At 36.2% G+C, this 17,447-nt stretch overlaps 1 protein-coding gene across 1 annotated transcript in view; it reads right to left on the reverse strand.

The window, feature by feature from the left end:
• The window catches only part of LOC131054546 (expansin-like A1), a 75,943-nt gene that overhangs the window by 26,251 nt on the left and 32,245 nt on the right, over positions 1–17,447 (reverse strand). The gene's annotated exons all lie outside the window — the stretch shown is intronic.

Raw genomic sequence — 17,447 nt, forward strand, 5'->3', positions numbered from 1 at the left:
TTCTTCTCTCACCAATTTCCATAGGGTTTGCATGCTGTGATTGAAGTCATTATACATATTGCATGTTTACTGTGTTTTCATCCTTGAACTAAAATTAAAATACCAAAATTGGAGAAAACAATAAAGAACTCAGTAGTTGAAACTTTGTCTGTGTCAAAACTAGTCTATCCTAGTTGAAACTATGTCCATGTCAAAGCTAGTCTATCTCAGTTTTCCAAAAAAAAAATTAGTCCATCTCAAAACTGGTCATCATCAGTCATTAAAAACTCGGTCTGTTAGAAATTTTGTCTCAGTCCAGTAAGTTGTCGTACGAGTCTTCTAATTTATCGTCCTATTACATATCTGTGTCGTACAAAATTTATTCCGGTCTAACATTTTGTCATCTGAGCCTCTATTTTGTGTCATACGAAACCTAATAATCTGTCGTCCTACTTAGGGAAGTGTCATTTGAACCTTGATTCTTTGTCATACGAAACATCATCACATTCATCAGTTTGTCATCTGAGGTATACCCATCTGTTGTGTGAACATAGGCAGCAACTCGTATGAAATTTTGTTTCTATCGTCCTGAAGCTATTAAACTATCGTCTGGTCCTATAAAACCTGTCGTAGGAATCTCTGATTTTGTCAGTCCAGAACAATCAAACTTTCCTAAAATAGTCTACGATAAGCATAAAAATGGTTATTATCATTCTGAGCATAAACAGATCAAAACAGTGTACCTCTGCCATTTGTGTTGCATGATTTTGTTGATCATCTTTTTAGCTAGTTCAATCAACCATTTATCAAATTTAAGTCACTTAGATAACATCTTACATAGGATAGATCATTTTTGAAACTAGACTGAGTCTTAGTCACTTCTCTTAAATCAAAGTAGCTAACTTAGATAAAAGTCTTACACAGGATAGATCTTTCCTGAAACCAGACTAAATCTTAGTTGCTTCTCTCAGTCAATACGTTAAATCAACAACTAGCTCCAAATTTGATCTTGACTTCTGCATCACAAACAACTTTAGGTCACATCAGTCAATAAAAATGCCTATTCAAACTAGAAGTTCTCGTAAGAAAGATGCCAAAGGCAAAGGACAATCCTTTTCATATCAAGATAATCCATTTTATATAGAGGATCCTCTCACTAATAAACCTTCATCATTAGATATGCCAGTTTATGATCAACCCTTGTCTCCCACCATATTTGGAACAAAACAAGAAAGATGAGCTTCTAAACATAAAACTTATGACAATTTCAGTATCCATGATACCGACAGTAATTCCTCATCAAGTGAATCTAAAGCCTCTGAACCTCCAGAAACTGACATTCATAAATGTCAAAAGGATAAAGATTTCCAAAAAATGATGAAGGTTATCATGGCTAGAGAAAAAGAAGACTATTTTCTAGAACTAGCAAAACAAGGCGCTAAACTTCCTATTGGTTATGATGTTGAGACTCTCGTCACTAAAGAGGAAGAGACACCATTAGCAATGGTAAACAAAAAATTACAAGCGTTACGAACTGAGATAACATAATTGAAAAACACGGATAAATCATCAAAACAATATTCTCTGGACACAATATGCCCATTTCCATTTGACAAAAACATTTACATGCCTCCACTTCCTTCATGAGTGGAGATCCCAAAATTTGACAAATATGATGGTAACTCAGATCCCCAAGATCATATCAGTTGTGCTTTATGTATGGAGTTCATGCACGACCAAACGTATCTCATGCGCCTTTTCTTGAGAAATTTAGGGGGGAAAGCTATGGAATGGTTCTCAAGCCTACCTATGGGAATAAAAACTTTTGAAGAATTAATCTAACTATTTCTACAACAATACTCCTATAACATTCATCACCCAGTCACTATGATAGAGCTTTACGATACCAAACAGAAAACAAGAGAGCCCTTTCTCACTTTTCTCCAACGATGGAGAAAGATGTTCTTTAGATATTCATGGCCTATTCCAGATTCTAAGAAGATGGATATCTTCATCAACAACTTACTCCCTGAATTGAAATATAGTATCCAAATGCAAGTGCACCCTTCATTCAACAAAATGATAGATAATTCCCTCAGGATGGAACATGTGCTTATAAAGAAGGGAGATATCTCACTTTGGAAAGAAACACAACTGGGATCTAGTTCCAAAGAAAAGAACAAATATTGGAAATATGACAAAGACAACAACAAAAACATTGTTAATGATGGAGTTGTAGACACTGTTAAAGCAAAATCAAATTCCATGATATTTAACTTGGCTAGTGGCACACAAGCACTCAAAGCAGCTAAAAACACAACAGAAAATCCTCTGAAGAAAGTAAAAGAGTAGTTTAAAGAGAAACCCCGGCTTTCGAAACCTAGATGCGAATTCATTCCTCTGGAAGAATCATACAAACCCATTTTCAAAAATTTATTGGCAAACGATCTGATAACCTTACCAGACAATTCTAGGCCATATGATCTGGAAGTTAAACCAAAATGGTGGAGAGAAAATGAATATTGCGACTACCATTGAAACAAAGGTCATAACACAAACAATTGCATGAAGCTCAAGCACAAGATTCAAGATCTCATTGATGCTGGCAAAATTATTGTTGGAAATCACACAACTAATGCTGATCACAAAGCTTTCAAAGATCCCTTACCTATTTATGAACAAGGTGATTCCTCAAAGTCAAAAGGAGGTGCCAAAGTTAATTACACCTATACCAGCAATGACAATGTGATCAACATGATTGAGTCTTCCCAACTTGAATATTGCAATGTGATTATAATAAAAGATAAACAAAATGAATCACAAAATGCAAATGTTGTGACCCACGCTCAAAAGAAAGTCACTCTCCAAGGAGCTAGTTCTTCAACTCTTGCTCAGACAATGTCAAACCTACCAACCTCGTCAAACAAATAAAAATATACAACATTTGATAAATTTAAATAGCTAACTTCATCATCATCCTCTGGCTATAGCATTGTCAAACAACTGAAAAGAATGAATGCTCAAATCTCCATCTTTGAATTTCTCAAAATCTCTTTTGCTCATAAAGAGATCCTGGATAAAGCATTGCTCACAAAGATTTATATATCGATCGATTTCAATCTATGGTGGGTCACCTGACTTCGCCTCATAGTCTTACTTTCTCTGAAGAAGATGACAACTCACTGAATCACCCACATAACCATCCATTGCACATTGAAGCTATGATCCATACACATCGATTTAAATGTGTTTTGATAGATGGAGGCTCTGAGTTGAATATTTGTACCTATAATCTGCTTACACAACTGGGATTTTCTAAAAATGTCATTGATCCGACCAAGAAAATAATAATTAAAGCTTATGATGAAGAAGAAAGAACCTCTAAAGGTCTGGTATTATTACCAATCAGAGTAGGACCTATAGAAAGGGATGTTATTTTCTAGGTGCTTGATCTTCCTCTATCATACAACATCTTACTGGGTAGACCATGGATTCATGAAATGAAGGTAGTTTCATCTACATATCATCAGTGCTTAAAATTTCCTTATAATGGGGTTGAAGTCAATATTCCTGTTGATACCAACTCCCCCTGTAATGCATTGACAAAGAGTGCTCATACCTTTGTGCCTCATAATAGAGAAGCTTCTACAGCTGAAAGTTCAAAAACCTTGATGAAGGACTTGGAAAATAAATTAAAAATCATAGATACTGGCATGGATGGTTACAAGATAGAACAAACACTTTCACTCATTTCTCTTCCTCCATCACCGAGACAGTCAGGAAAACCATTAGAGGTTATGAAACCTTAGACTTTCGCTCCAAATGTCATATATGACGGTCTCTTTGTACAATCCTCTACTTCCCTTGCAAATGAAATAGAAGAGGATGATGTTCTCAAATGGATTTTCAAAGAAGATAGTGAAAACAAAGAAGTAAGACATTGTGAGATTTCCCCGACACAATATGGTCCAGGATATAAAATTATCCAACGTATGGGATATTCAGGTACTAGTCCTCTGGACAAAAATCAAGAAGGTATTATTGAACCCATTTATCTACAAACAAACTTTGCAAATGACAAAGTTGGACTAGGATATAATCTAGGAAAGACATCAGACCAAAAATATGCTTCTAAGTCTAAGTGGAAGAAAAAGACACTGCCTTCACTATCACAAGAAGTAAACACTCAACAGACTCAAGAAGAGTATGAAAAAGAATAAAAATAATTATCAATCAAGAGAGAGGAAAAAGTTAGTACTCAAGTCCCAATGGTATCAGCTACAACATTACAAGGAGTAGAAATCCTAGAGGATATGAGAGAAGAGGTAGAAAGAATTAGGGAATTGTTTGCACCACTGAAAATTCTAGTTACATACACTGGTAGACAACAAGTGGATGATTCAAAAACTGACTCGAACGAGTATGAATAGGGTCCAGATCATCTCTTAGATACATCTAGTACAGAAACTCTAGAAAATTCCAATGATATCATAGATGAAACTCAAGAACTAATACGCTTAAAGATATAAACAGAGATAGAAGAAATTAGATTAAAAAGACAGGCAGACTATGAACGAAAGTTGAAAGAAGGAAGCACACAAGAAAATTCTTTACCTACTATGTCTCTCTCTAATAGGACAAAACAAATCAGGTATGGCACTACACAAGAAGAATTGGAAGCTATAGAAACAGAACCAGTCAGTAGTCTAGAAGAAGTTGAATGGAGTAGAAGACAAAAGTTCACAGAGACATCAAGGTTATGTCAACAGGTATGTCAGATACAAGTGATAAATGAACCAAATCATGAAGGAACTTGCAACATCAAAGATGTAGGTATTGACACTATACATACATTCACTCAATCACTTGAAGAAGAGTCAAAAACACCCTCTTATGACTCTGATGACTCCAACAATATTCCTATTGATGATAATACCTATTCAAAATCAAACTCTGACTCCTTTGTCATGGATGTCGAGAATCTGTCTAGTGATCTTGTTACTGCCAAACCATGCTATGTAGTCTAGTCTGACATAGAAAATGGTGCTACAAGTAGGTCTATTGGATTTGGTCAACTAAATATTAACGTACACTTCAATAATCATGTTGTAACTATTCCTGGTCTTGAGACATTTACGCAAGGTAGTCTTCCAGAACTCGACTTATCGATCCAAAGTTATTATGATAATACCATGAACTCTCTCGAACCTGTCCAAACTTTATCTTTGGTACATCCTGAACTAATTGACTGTACTCTCCAAAACCAACTTATGAATGTACCTATCTTTTCCAATGACTATAGGTTAGTCTACTACCTCAATGTAGTTGAACCAATGGACTCTTCCACCAACGAACAAAGTAAGAACATGACTGAAATAGATATCAAGTATTTTAGTCACAAAAAACAAAAAAAGAAAAATAAAAGATCTAATGGTGAAAACCACATTGTGGCGGTGTCAGAATCAAAAAGAGAAAAAATAAAGGACGTAACTAAGGGTGAAAACCTCTCTGAGGCACCTGAAGGTGAGATACTTGATATACTGTCAAGTCATTTCTAGGAAAGGTCTTCTCTATTGATTGAACCAACTCAGCCATTAAATATTGGGTGTCAAGAGACACCACATATCATCCACTTAGCTCAATCATTATCAATGGAAGAGTTAGAAGATTTCAACAATCTCTTCCTAGAAAAGAAAATCAACTTTGCATGGACATACTCTGATATGCCAGGTCTAGATATTGATCTCATCATGCACCATCTTTCTATTACACCAAGAGGTTAACCAGTCAAGCAAAAACTCTGTAAGATGCACCCTCACATGGCACTTCTAGCCAAGGCTGAGCTAGAAAAACTGCTAAAATTTGGATTTATCAGAGCTATAGACTATGCTGAATGGATTTCAAACATAGTACCCATATCAAAGGTAGACAAATCTATTAGGGTTTGCACAAACTTTAGGGATCTCAATAAAGCATGTCTAAAAGATGATTTTCCATTGCCTAACATTGATATGATAGTGGATATGACTGTAGGATATGAGATGCACTCACGAATTGATGGATTCTCCAATTATAATTAGATCAAAATAGCTCCTGGGGATCAAGAAAAGATAGCTTTCACCTATGCATGGGGAACCTTCTATTGGAACGTCATGCCATTTGGGTTAAAGAACGCAGGAGCAACTTCCAAAGAGCAGTAACTACTATCTTTCATGATATGATGCATAAGAATATGGAAGATTATGTTGATGACACTTTAGTGAAGACTATGAAGAGATCCACACATATTCAAGAGCTAGGCCTTCTACTAGATAGAATGGAAAAATTCAAGCTTCAGCTAAATCCTAAAAAGTGTACATTCGGAGTAACATCTAGTAAACTACTTGGTTACATCATTTCAAAGAAAGGAATTGAGGTTGATCCTGAGAAGGTCCAAGCTATAATGGAAATGCCACCTCCAAATAATATCAGTCAAATTTGAAGTCTACAAAGACGTCTCTAGTCAATCAGACGCTTTATTTCTCAACTGACAAACAAAGCTCAACCTTTCACAAAAGTATTAAGGAAAGGGGTTATCTACAACTGGGATCAAGAATGTGAAAAACACCTTCAACAAATCAAAGAATACCTATCCAATCCACCAATACTGATGCCACCAATTTAGGTTAAACCATTGATCTTATACATATCAGCTACTGTTTCATCATTGGGGGCACTTCTAGCGCAACAAGATGAAAATAAAAAAGAGAGAGCTATATATTACATCAGCAGAACATTGGTGTCTTGTGAAATGAACTATACTATAATATAAAAAGCATGCTTGGCATTAGTATTTGCATCACAAAAATTGAGACACTACATGTTAGTACATTCCATCAGGCTAGTAGCTAAGATTGATCTGCTCAAATATATTCTCAACAAAGCAACACTTACAGGAAGATTGGCTAAATGGGTCATGGTTCTTACAGAGTTTTATATTGAATATGTGGAACGCAAAGCCATCAAAGGATAGGTAATTGCAAATCAACTTGTTGATGCTCCACTTGAAGACACTCAACCTCTGCATATAGAATTTCCAAATGAATCAATAATGCACCTTACTCAATGATCATGGAAGATGTTCTTTGATGGGTCTTTCACACAACATGGTTTCGGTGCTCGAATAATTTTTATTACTCCTCAAAAGTATTCAATCTTGAAGGATTATAAGGATATTTTCCCTTGCACAAACAACATTGCAGAGTATGAAGCTTTGGTAAACGGGATCAAGCTGGCTATTGAATGTAAGGTTCTGGAATTACACATCTATGGAGATTCTCAGCTAATCATCAATCAAATCAATGATACATAATAGACTCAAGATGAGAAATTGATGCCTTATAAGAGAATGATGGATGATCTCAAGAAATATTTTACTTTTATATCATTCCAGCAGATTCTCAGAGCAGCAGATGCTATGGCCACCTTGGCATCCATACCAGAGTTATAAGAATCTAATTTTTGCTATGAATTCCTGGTGCAAGAGTTACATTACCCTACCTATGATTCTCCTGAGTCCCAAATAGTCTGTTCTATTATTGGACATGACTCATCTCGTTACAACCATATTTACTCTTATCTACAAGACCAAATTGTCCCTGAAAATCTTACCCGTAATGAGAAAAGGAACTTAATCCGAAATGCTTCACGGTACGTCATCATCGCTAATGACCTATTTAGCTGAGGTTTGGATAGTACTTTGCTTAGGTGTCTAGAAACTGAAGAGTCCCAACGTGAATTATCGAAATTCCATGAAGGTATTTGTGGATCTCATTTGAGTGGTCTTACTTTAGCTCAAAAACTACTAAAGGTTGGTGACTACTGACCAGACATGGAGAAAGATGGTATAAAGTTTTTTAAAACTTGTGAGAAGTGTCAACTACATGGGAATCTCATACATGCTCTAGCAAGGGATCTCATACCCTTCATTACACATTGGCCTTTTCAGCAATGGGCCTTTGATCTCATTGGTCAAATATATCTTGCATCATCCAATGGCCACAAGTTTATCATAATTGCCACTGAGTACTTCACCAAGTGGGTAGAAGTGGTTCCGCTCATCAAAGCAACTGGTAAACAAGTAGCTTTGTTCATCCTTAACTTTATCATCTATAGGTATGGGATACCTTTATCCATTGTGACTCACTAAGGAGGACAATTCAAGAATAAAGATCTAGATGAGCTCTGTGAGAAATTCAAAATCAAACAAGATTGGTCATCCATATATTACCCTCAAGGAAATGGATAATCTGAAGCATCTAATAAAAACTTGCTGACTATCTTACACAGAATAGTGAACAAATCTGGAAGGGATTGGCATCTGCAGCTCAATCATGCACTATGGGCTTATAGAACAAGTATTAGAACACCTGCTGGGGAAACACCTTTTTCTTTGGTGTATGGGTCTGAAGTAGTATTACTTATTGAAGTGGAAATACCATCTTTGAGAGTTTCTTTGCAAGGTCTTGTTACTTATGAAGACTACAGAATATCTAGATTGCAAGAACTCGAGTTGTTGGATGAACGTCGACAAGTGGTGTTTGATCATTTGAGAGTGTATCAAAAGAGAATGTCTAAAGGATATAACAATAAGGTTCGACAACAAGAATTTCAAGTTGGTGACCTTGTTCTGAGAGAAAATCCTAAAAATCAACAGTTTTGAGACAACAAAGGGAAGTTTGAACCCAACTGGCTAGGTCCCTACATTGTTACTGCAGTCTTTGGCTCTGGTGCCTATCATCTCTTAACATTAGAAGGAGAATAACTCAGTGAACCGATTAACACCATCCATTTGAAAAATTTCTTCACTTAGAATTCTCCGCTCCAGCAACCTGTAGAGCTAAAAAAGTGCTAAAAAAAAATCATAAAAATCATAAAAAGTCCTGAAAAAAATTCTAAAAATCATAAAAAGTTCTAAAAAAAAAAGGAAAAAAGAATCTTTGCGAAGCAGGTGAAAACTTGGCAAACGGGCGCCTCTTGTACTCAAGCGCTCCATCTATCAATGCAACATTGGCATTTCCCGCTTTCATGCATTTTTTATTTCGCTTGTACATATATTCTAGTCACTTTTGTGACATCGTGGTTCTTTTAGAACCCTCATGGCTTGAAACTGATCAATGTCCTAGTCTTAGGGTAATCGGCTGAGCATTTTATGTGTCCTAAGCAGTATCAACCATGTCATCATTCTGTCAGTGATACCGGGTCGTCCAATCTGAGTCAGTCACCTGTCTCCAAACTACTGAAGAGTTTTATCACTGAGTACAACAAGCAAAACAATATTACTGCAAACAATCACTTAACAGTTTGATATATGCATGAAATTTTCTTTGTGTGCTATCTTTTATATTGGTTTTTGATTATTCTATCTTGACTAAGAGGAGCAATGATTGGGGGAATAATATTTTCTTTTTTTTCTACTTGTAGGAATGATTCCAATGATTTGGGAACATCTAATCAGCTGGGTGTCTGTGATAAGAGCCTTCACATCAAGGTGAAATCACCACACATACCTCGACTCCGCTTATTTGTATGCTACAGGAAGGTTGGCATCATTTCTTTGTCTATTTTGAGGGAATTTCTTTAAATGTGTGATCCGAGTCCATGCATAATTTGTCTAACGGTATGAACGAAAAAGGGTCATTGCGGATAAGATAATTAATATTGCACATGAAAAGGAAGGAACTCTAATCTGCCTGCTATATTTGTAAATGCTCAGTGATGAATATTAAGCATTCCAAATCCTGTGACTAGTTTAAGTTGTACTCATTATGTATTTTCTGCATTCTGGGTGATTTCTACATGATAACAATGATCTCTTTATCTTTTGAATGAGAGTTTGAATTATTATCATTTCTAAGCTAAGTGGTTTCTTTTTCATCATTTCTCTGATCGATTACTTGTGTAGTGAGATGTTACCTGCATACATACGCATCTTATATAAATTCATACATTCATTGCATAGAAAAATTAAAAAAATTGCATTACTGGTTACTCATTTTCATCATTTATTAGCATATGAAAAGTAACAAAAATGAACATCCATATTCATTTGCTTTACATACATCCATAATGAACAAATATGCATACATATAGAATAAAGTATATAGAAAACATCTCATAAATCAATCGACACAAGTACAATGAAATCAATCAAGATCTCACATATATAATCATCAATATCTTGGAGTACAAGTGATATAACTATCATATACAATCTTCCATCGGAGAAAGAACTGTATGGGCTACAAAAAATGGGGTATCTAATAAAATCTAAGACCTACAAAATATCTAACTCTTGGCCTCTCCCTCATTGCTCAGTAGTGGAGGAGGTGGACCCTGCTGACCGACATCCTACCTTGGTGCCTGAGCTCCCTCAGATCAAGCCATATACTAGGAATAGGGAACAACCTATTGTGCTATAGGAATAGCTACGCTATAAGCCACAACCTAATAAGTCGCCCGACTAGTCTGGTGTAAGACCTCCTGCTAAAGAGCGTCTCGCTTTGCTCTCATCTTTGCTACTTAACGATCGCACTCTGCCCTGAGCTCCACTAACTAATGATCTCTCTCTGCTCTAAGGTCCGCTAGCTGTCGGTCTCGCTCTGCAATCTATTTCTAAGCCACTATCAACTATGACTACAGACCTACCAATCACGCTCTCATCGACCGCGCTGCATCAGCTACCCCCTGCTCCCTCACAAGCTCTCCGCCTCCATCTCCACCTCTAGCTCCACCCTACTCATCCCTCCTCTGCCGCACTTGTCTAGGAGCTACTCGCTCCTCCTCTCCTCCACCCTTCACTTTTCTAACACCACTCATCCTCACACCAACAGCCCCTAGGGATCTGCTCTCTCCTCTTTGATGTTGTCTCCCCCCAACTGGTACCCTGCTACTGCTAGCACTAGGATCACCACCTGCCCACCTTGGAGCCTCTACTCTCCATCCCTGCCTCTATCCCCATCCCTCTGCCTGCGCGGGGGCATGATCCTCAACTTCCTCTATTAGAGGTGTCTTCTCTGCTGGATCTGTGAATCTAGGGAATGGATGTTGCTGGAACCAATCCCTATACTGGGGCAATACCCCCACATTTGCAATATCCTCCAGATAATCCCACCTAAGCCATGACAACCCTGTTAACTTTTGTATACCCAAGGTGTATGATAACCTAGGCCCCCATCCTCACCTCTCCTCGTCTACATAATGAGCATATGCAGTAAACTCTTATGAGATCCACTGAGGCCTACCATACTGCCTTATCACCCAAGTAACAACAAAGCACTTGATGGCTATCACTAATCTGTTGATGAGAGGATGAGTCATGAATAGATCTCTGCACACAGCTCTCCAGTCGTCCCAATGCTCCAGACCCCTGTACGATCTCCATACAACAACTATCAAATCATCCAGCTGCTGTCTCCATTACTCTATTTTTCCTAGATGGGGTTGAGTAATGTATCCACAATATCTATAAAGAATCAGCTATTGTGGATCTCTAGCATCATCCACTATAGGTCTGCACACTACAATGTGCTCCGAGGCCCATACTTGCAAAATCAAAACCCCTACTACCATGCTCTTCCCCTCTTTATAGAAAATCTCATGCATCTCATGATACATGTGCACCAAAATACACGAACCCCATCCTAATCTCTCAGGGTGATTCACAAGCCTCTGCAATATCCTAGCCTAGCCGCATAAGAAACCCTGTTGTCCCTTGTCTGGCATAAGGAAACAACCGATAAATCCTTCTAAGACACAAGCTAGTGGAAAATTCTCACTGTACCTGGTCATCATGTCATCCTAGCTGATAGACTGTGTAAGGATGTCCTCATCATGAAAAATCTACCTCAGAGCTAGTAAGCCAGGACGATGTGCTGTATCATAATCCACCTTATCCCCAGTGAATGGAATCTTGAGAATCCTATATACATCCTCGGGAGTGATAGTCATCTCCCCAATTGGCAAATGGAATGTGTTATGCTCAGAATGGAATCTCTCAACCAGTGCAGTAAGCATCCCATGATTCACATGGATATCTGGCATCTGTAGATGGTGAGTAAATCCGCACAAATCAATATATGTTTTGTCTATATTGGATACCTCAAGAACTAGCCTCATAGTCGATAGATAGACACATCTAAAGAGAACATGTGGTAGTAAAACCTGCAAGAATCAAACAGTGAAGCATTAGAAAATCATCCAAATTATGCTATAAGACAACTTAAGCTTCACGCAAATCCAAATACATCAATTGCAAAATCAAAATTTCATGTTTGCACCTTTAAAAATGCTCACTATTTTTCAAAGTGTGGCTAGAAACTCATATGAGTCAAGAATAGGTATAGGATGACAAAAGACTCTGATACGATACAAAACAAGCACTCACACGACAAAATGGTCTCTTCATCAAACACTCGTACGATACAAGGGGAGGTATGAAATGAAAAATCTAATGGACTTAAACGATAAAACAATAAACAACAGCTTGTCATACGACACAAGATGTCGTATCGCATGACAAAACGACAACGACCGACTTCAACAAGACTAAAAATTCAAAAAATCAACAAAAAAATTCAAAATTAATGAAATAAAAAGGTATAAGATTAGTTACTCACCGCTGGCTTGTCATTCTGCGGTTGATTATGATGTCTCTGGTGCTCAAATTGGTGCTCCTGGATCGAAATGACCATTTTTCTTCGCAAAAGGCTTGTTGAATTTTTAAACTTGGAGAGGTTAAAATGAATTGAAAATGACACTTTGACCCCTTATATAGCCAAAACCCTAATTTTTCAACTTTCTCCGATGGACATGAAAATTGTACCCTTATCTAATATTCCTGTCCTGATTCTATTTTCGAGATCGAAATCGAAATCCGAGATCATTCTCCTAGTCAATTTTGCACAACCTAGACCACTTAGCACTTTCCTCACATTTTCATTGTTTTCTTCAATTTGCGCTCAATTTCTCATCAATCATCACTAATCATCAAATATTCTTTCGACTCAATTTTTGTGCTCAAGTTATTATCATCACCAACAATTGCCTAAAATCATGTACCCTCTCTATCTTTCGATTTCGCTCACGAGGGGGCATACTCATGACCTCATGACCTCACATCTTCAAACTCGAGAAAATTTTCAAATCTTCATCAAAAGTCGAGCAAAAATATTTTCAACTAAGGAAAATCAAACAAATTCTTATTGCTAAGGGGCATCTCAGCTTCATCGCTTCAGATCAAGTTGAGATTTCTCGATCATCTAAGTCAAATCAATCGCTAGGGGTATATCAGTTTTGTCACTTCAAATCAAGCTGATATTTGTCTTCATCTGAATTAGTCTCTTAACGTTAATTAGTTTCATCACTTTTCATCAAGATGATTATTCGTTTAAACTCAATCAAAAGTTTAAAAAGTATCTTTGATCACATGCTCAATCTAAGGAGGTGTTTAGTTTCATCGCTTCAAATCAAGCTAGAACGTTTATCTTTGCTCATCATGTCTTGATCCATCAAGTTCAAGATCGATTTTATCTTCGCTCACTGTGTCCAGTTCAATCAAGTTCTAGATCAGTAAGATCTGCTTCTTGATCAATCAAGTTCAAGTTCAGTATCTTTTCTCTTCATCGGTCCTAGTTCAATCAAGTTTGAGATCGGTTTCTCTTTAATCAAGTTTTCTCAAGTTCATCACTTCAAATCAAGCTAAACACCTTGCTCTTCATCTGGTTCATGATCAATCAAGTTCAGAACTGGTATTCCTACACATAAACTATTCATTGAACCAACGCACTGCTCGCACATTAATTCAAAGAGGGGAAAATGTAATACCCTAAAATTGCTCATCTAAACCATGGACCCCTAATCTCGACAACATCACCAAGGTCCTAACCAAAGACAATTAATTCAACTTTGACCACACAATTAATCAATTCTTCAATCATTAAATGTCACATGGCAAGTGAATTATTCTATATTAATTAAATATTTATTTAATTAATTAAATCATTCCAAGAAAATCATTTTGATCTATTATCCTATTTAATTTATTAAATATTTTAGCATATTTAATTAATTAATAAATTTACCATTTAATCATAAAAAGGAAGTAATTTATTACAAAAGAGGAATTAATCACAAAGCAAGAGTTAAATTGAAAATAAAATAAAAGAATTGATTTGAGAGAGAAATCAAACTTGAGATATTATTTCTTTCTTCTAAATTGAGAATTTGAAATCAGAAAAGCAATTAAAAGGAATTTAATCATTCTCTAAAATTGGAACTCAAAGCTTTTGAGAAAAGAAATTCAGTTGCATTGAAAAGACTCTTTTCTTGAATAAATCAAAGAATTACCTATTTTTATCTCAAGTGCATGGAATTAATTGAACTATATCTCTAATGCAAGGTCAAACTTATAATCTGAATGCATTTCAATTCAACTATAATTAGAATTTATCTCAAGGTTAAGTGAATCTGATTTCTCAATTATTTCAATTATCCTAAATTGTGCTTTTTCTTGATCTCTCTTGTGATTCTCTATAAATTCAGCCTTCACCTCTCATTCAAAACACCCTGGAGATTTATTGTTATTATAGAGTTTTTGCTCTAGAGTCATTGAAGATATTGTGCTTGCTTTTTGAGATTATTGGATCTTTAATTTCTTTTTGCATATTTAGTTCAATCATGATTGCTTGAATTCATATAGTTTACTATTCATCCATCTTGCATCCATTTAGCTTAATATCATGGTCATATATATTAAATCTTTCATCTTGGTGTAGTCTAGTCACTGGTATTGCTTATATCAATCTAAGAGCAATCTTATACTAGCATCTTTTAGAAGGCATTTGGTCTATTTGTTATGGTTTTCATATTCATGCTTATATCATTCTAACCATACATGTAATGACTTAATTGAAGTGTTGTGTCTTGCAGCTTATAGACTTAATCCACTTTTTCACACACACATTATCCATCGAATCAAAAAGTTTGAATCTCACAAGGAGTGAGAGTATGGAAAAAATAAAAAGTAGACACAGAGATTTCAAAGAAAAATAGAAAAGATTGGTAGAAGTCTAGCAAATAGATATATGTCATTGACGTACTTTAGGCCCTTAATGGCCTACAATTCTTTGGGTAGAAACTCAAAATATTCTTCAAAATGCACCTCCCTTTGATAAGTAGATGGACCAACCACATCATTGGGATGAGGGGGAGAACAAGGTTATCTACCAAGTCTTTGATCCTTTTGTTTCAATATCACAGAAACCCTCTATGAATAGCTCAACTTTCTTCTTTTGTCTTCCTTTTGTAGAACGTAGATGGTTGTAGTAGTGTTCTTGATAGAATCCCTTCAATAATCAATAAATTCTAGGATTTTCTTCATGAGGGTCCCGTAGTTCTCCTTCAGCTTAGAAACATCCTCTTCCAATTGTTTATTCCCCTTCAAACCAATGTCCTTCTTTAAATCTTGTGCCTTCTTCTCAACTATTCACTAGTTCTCAAAAATGTCTACCACATTTTTATAAGCTCTTATGTACCCTCTTGGATAGATTCTTCTAGATCTTCCACCTTCTTAAACACCAAGATCTCTAGGGCTTGAATTTTTTGTTTAATCACATGAATTTGGGCCAGCTAATATTTAAAATGCTTCATGTGTGTACAAAAGGATTTTGACAACTCCTAAGGATCATACATTGGGTTTGAGTAAGTTGAAATATTGGCACCACTTTTAGGTCGATGGAGGGACCTTTGAGAGGGGAATTGGGAGAGATATCCATGTGGGTGTAATAACCCACCATAATTAACTCAACAAAATTGACCATTCTTTTTTTTGTGTGTTTAATTTAATCAGTATGTTTGCTTCAATTACATACTCTGGGCATCCATCCATTTGGATTAGGCATTCATTCATCCGGGATGAGCATCTAACCATACGGGTTAGGCATTTGTCCATATGGGACATAAGATTTCATCTACCCAATATGGGATAGGCATCTACCCATGCGGGGTAGGCATCTACCCATACGGGGTAGGCATCGACCCATATGGGATAGGAGGTGCTCTGGCCAGAGACTTAGACTCATCGAGACCATTTGGGTCTCGAGCCACTCACTAAGTACTACACTCTTCTAATAGAAGTGCACTGAGGTCGTCGTCCTTAGGAGTAATTAAATAACATAATACAAGCTTGAATTCCACCTCAAAATTTGGATTAAAGCCTTAGGAAGTCAAGCAAATTCATACGGGATTCCTTCCGAGTATGCATTGAATTACTTTTTCCAATTTAATTATTTTTATCTTTCAAAATAGGATTCTTACTCAACCTTTCTATACCAAGCTTAGACCCCACCCACAAATGCTTGAGTATGAGGGACAACTCCGTCCCAAGACTACCTACATACCCGCTTCGACATGGGATCAAGGCATAAAGTATGTAGTTCTATTTTCTACTCTATGGTTTGATGTAAATTGATTAGTGGATACGCAACCCTTTCTAGGGTCAATGTCCGAGATAGTTTCTCTGCGGTTGCTACCCACGATGGTAGCACTTAAACAAGGGCTCAGGATGGCCTATTGTTTGTGGCCTAACAACTATATCCTAACACCTATCATGAGCGTCATCCTTGACCAAATTGTCAATCACCAATATCTCTTCAAGATAAAGAAATCAATTTCATAAAAGCATTTTACTTAACCAACCCTAAAGGGGTTTTACTATGGTTTATCTCAATGGATGTAAAATCATTTAAAAATTATCTTATTAGATTTTTGATCCATGAGGGATTACCCGCCCCTTGGATTTTAACTTCCAAGTGTCCCTTATTACTCCCTGATGATTTATAGGGACGATGTCACATATGTCATTGATGTAGCTTTATTAGGCGTTAAGTGCAGTAGTTTATTTAGTTTTCTAACTAAGAGCTATGAAAACATCATGCTTGAAAATAATCACAAAATGAAAGTGTAAAATTTAATTAATTGAAATAACTACTTGGAATATAACTTGCATAGTAATGACCATCATGAAACTTGCATAATAGTAATTACATGTGTACTTGCATGAAAACGTCATTAAATGTAATTAATCCATAAGTAATTTGCATGCTATGAAACGTCAATAAATGTAATTAATCTATGAGTAATTTGCATGCTATAAGAATAGTGCAACTTGCATGATTTAGCAAATCCAAAAATAGCGATTAAATTTAGGCGTTTGATTCAAATCATATTAATGTAAATTAATCGCTAAAGGCCAACTAAGTGCCCCAATGCATCTTAAATGGATTGAATAACTCAAATTAAGAGAATATTATCTACAATTATAAAATTTACTAAGGATAAATTAATTACAAACTTGCTACACAAGAATCCCCAAATTTTTCCTAAGTCGAAATTCAATATCTTAAAATTTATACTAAGGGAAGAATCAACAT

The sequence above is a fragment of the Cryptomeria japonica genome, chromosome 10 (genome assembly GCF_030272615.1).
Source record: "Cryptomeria japonica chromosome 10, Sugi_1.0, whole genome shotgun sequence".
NCBI lineage: Eukaryota > Viridiplantae > Streptophyta > Pinopsida > Cupressales > Cupressaceae > Cryptomeria > Cryptomeria japonica.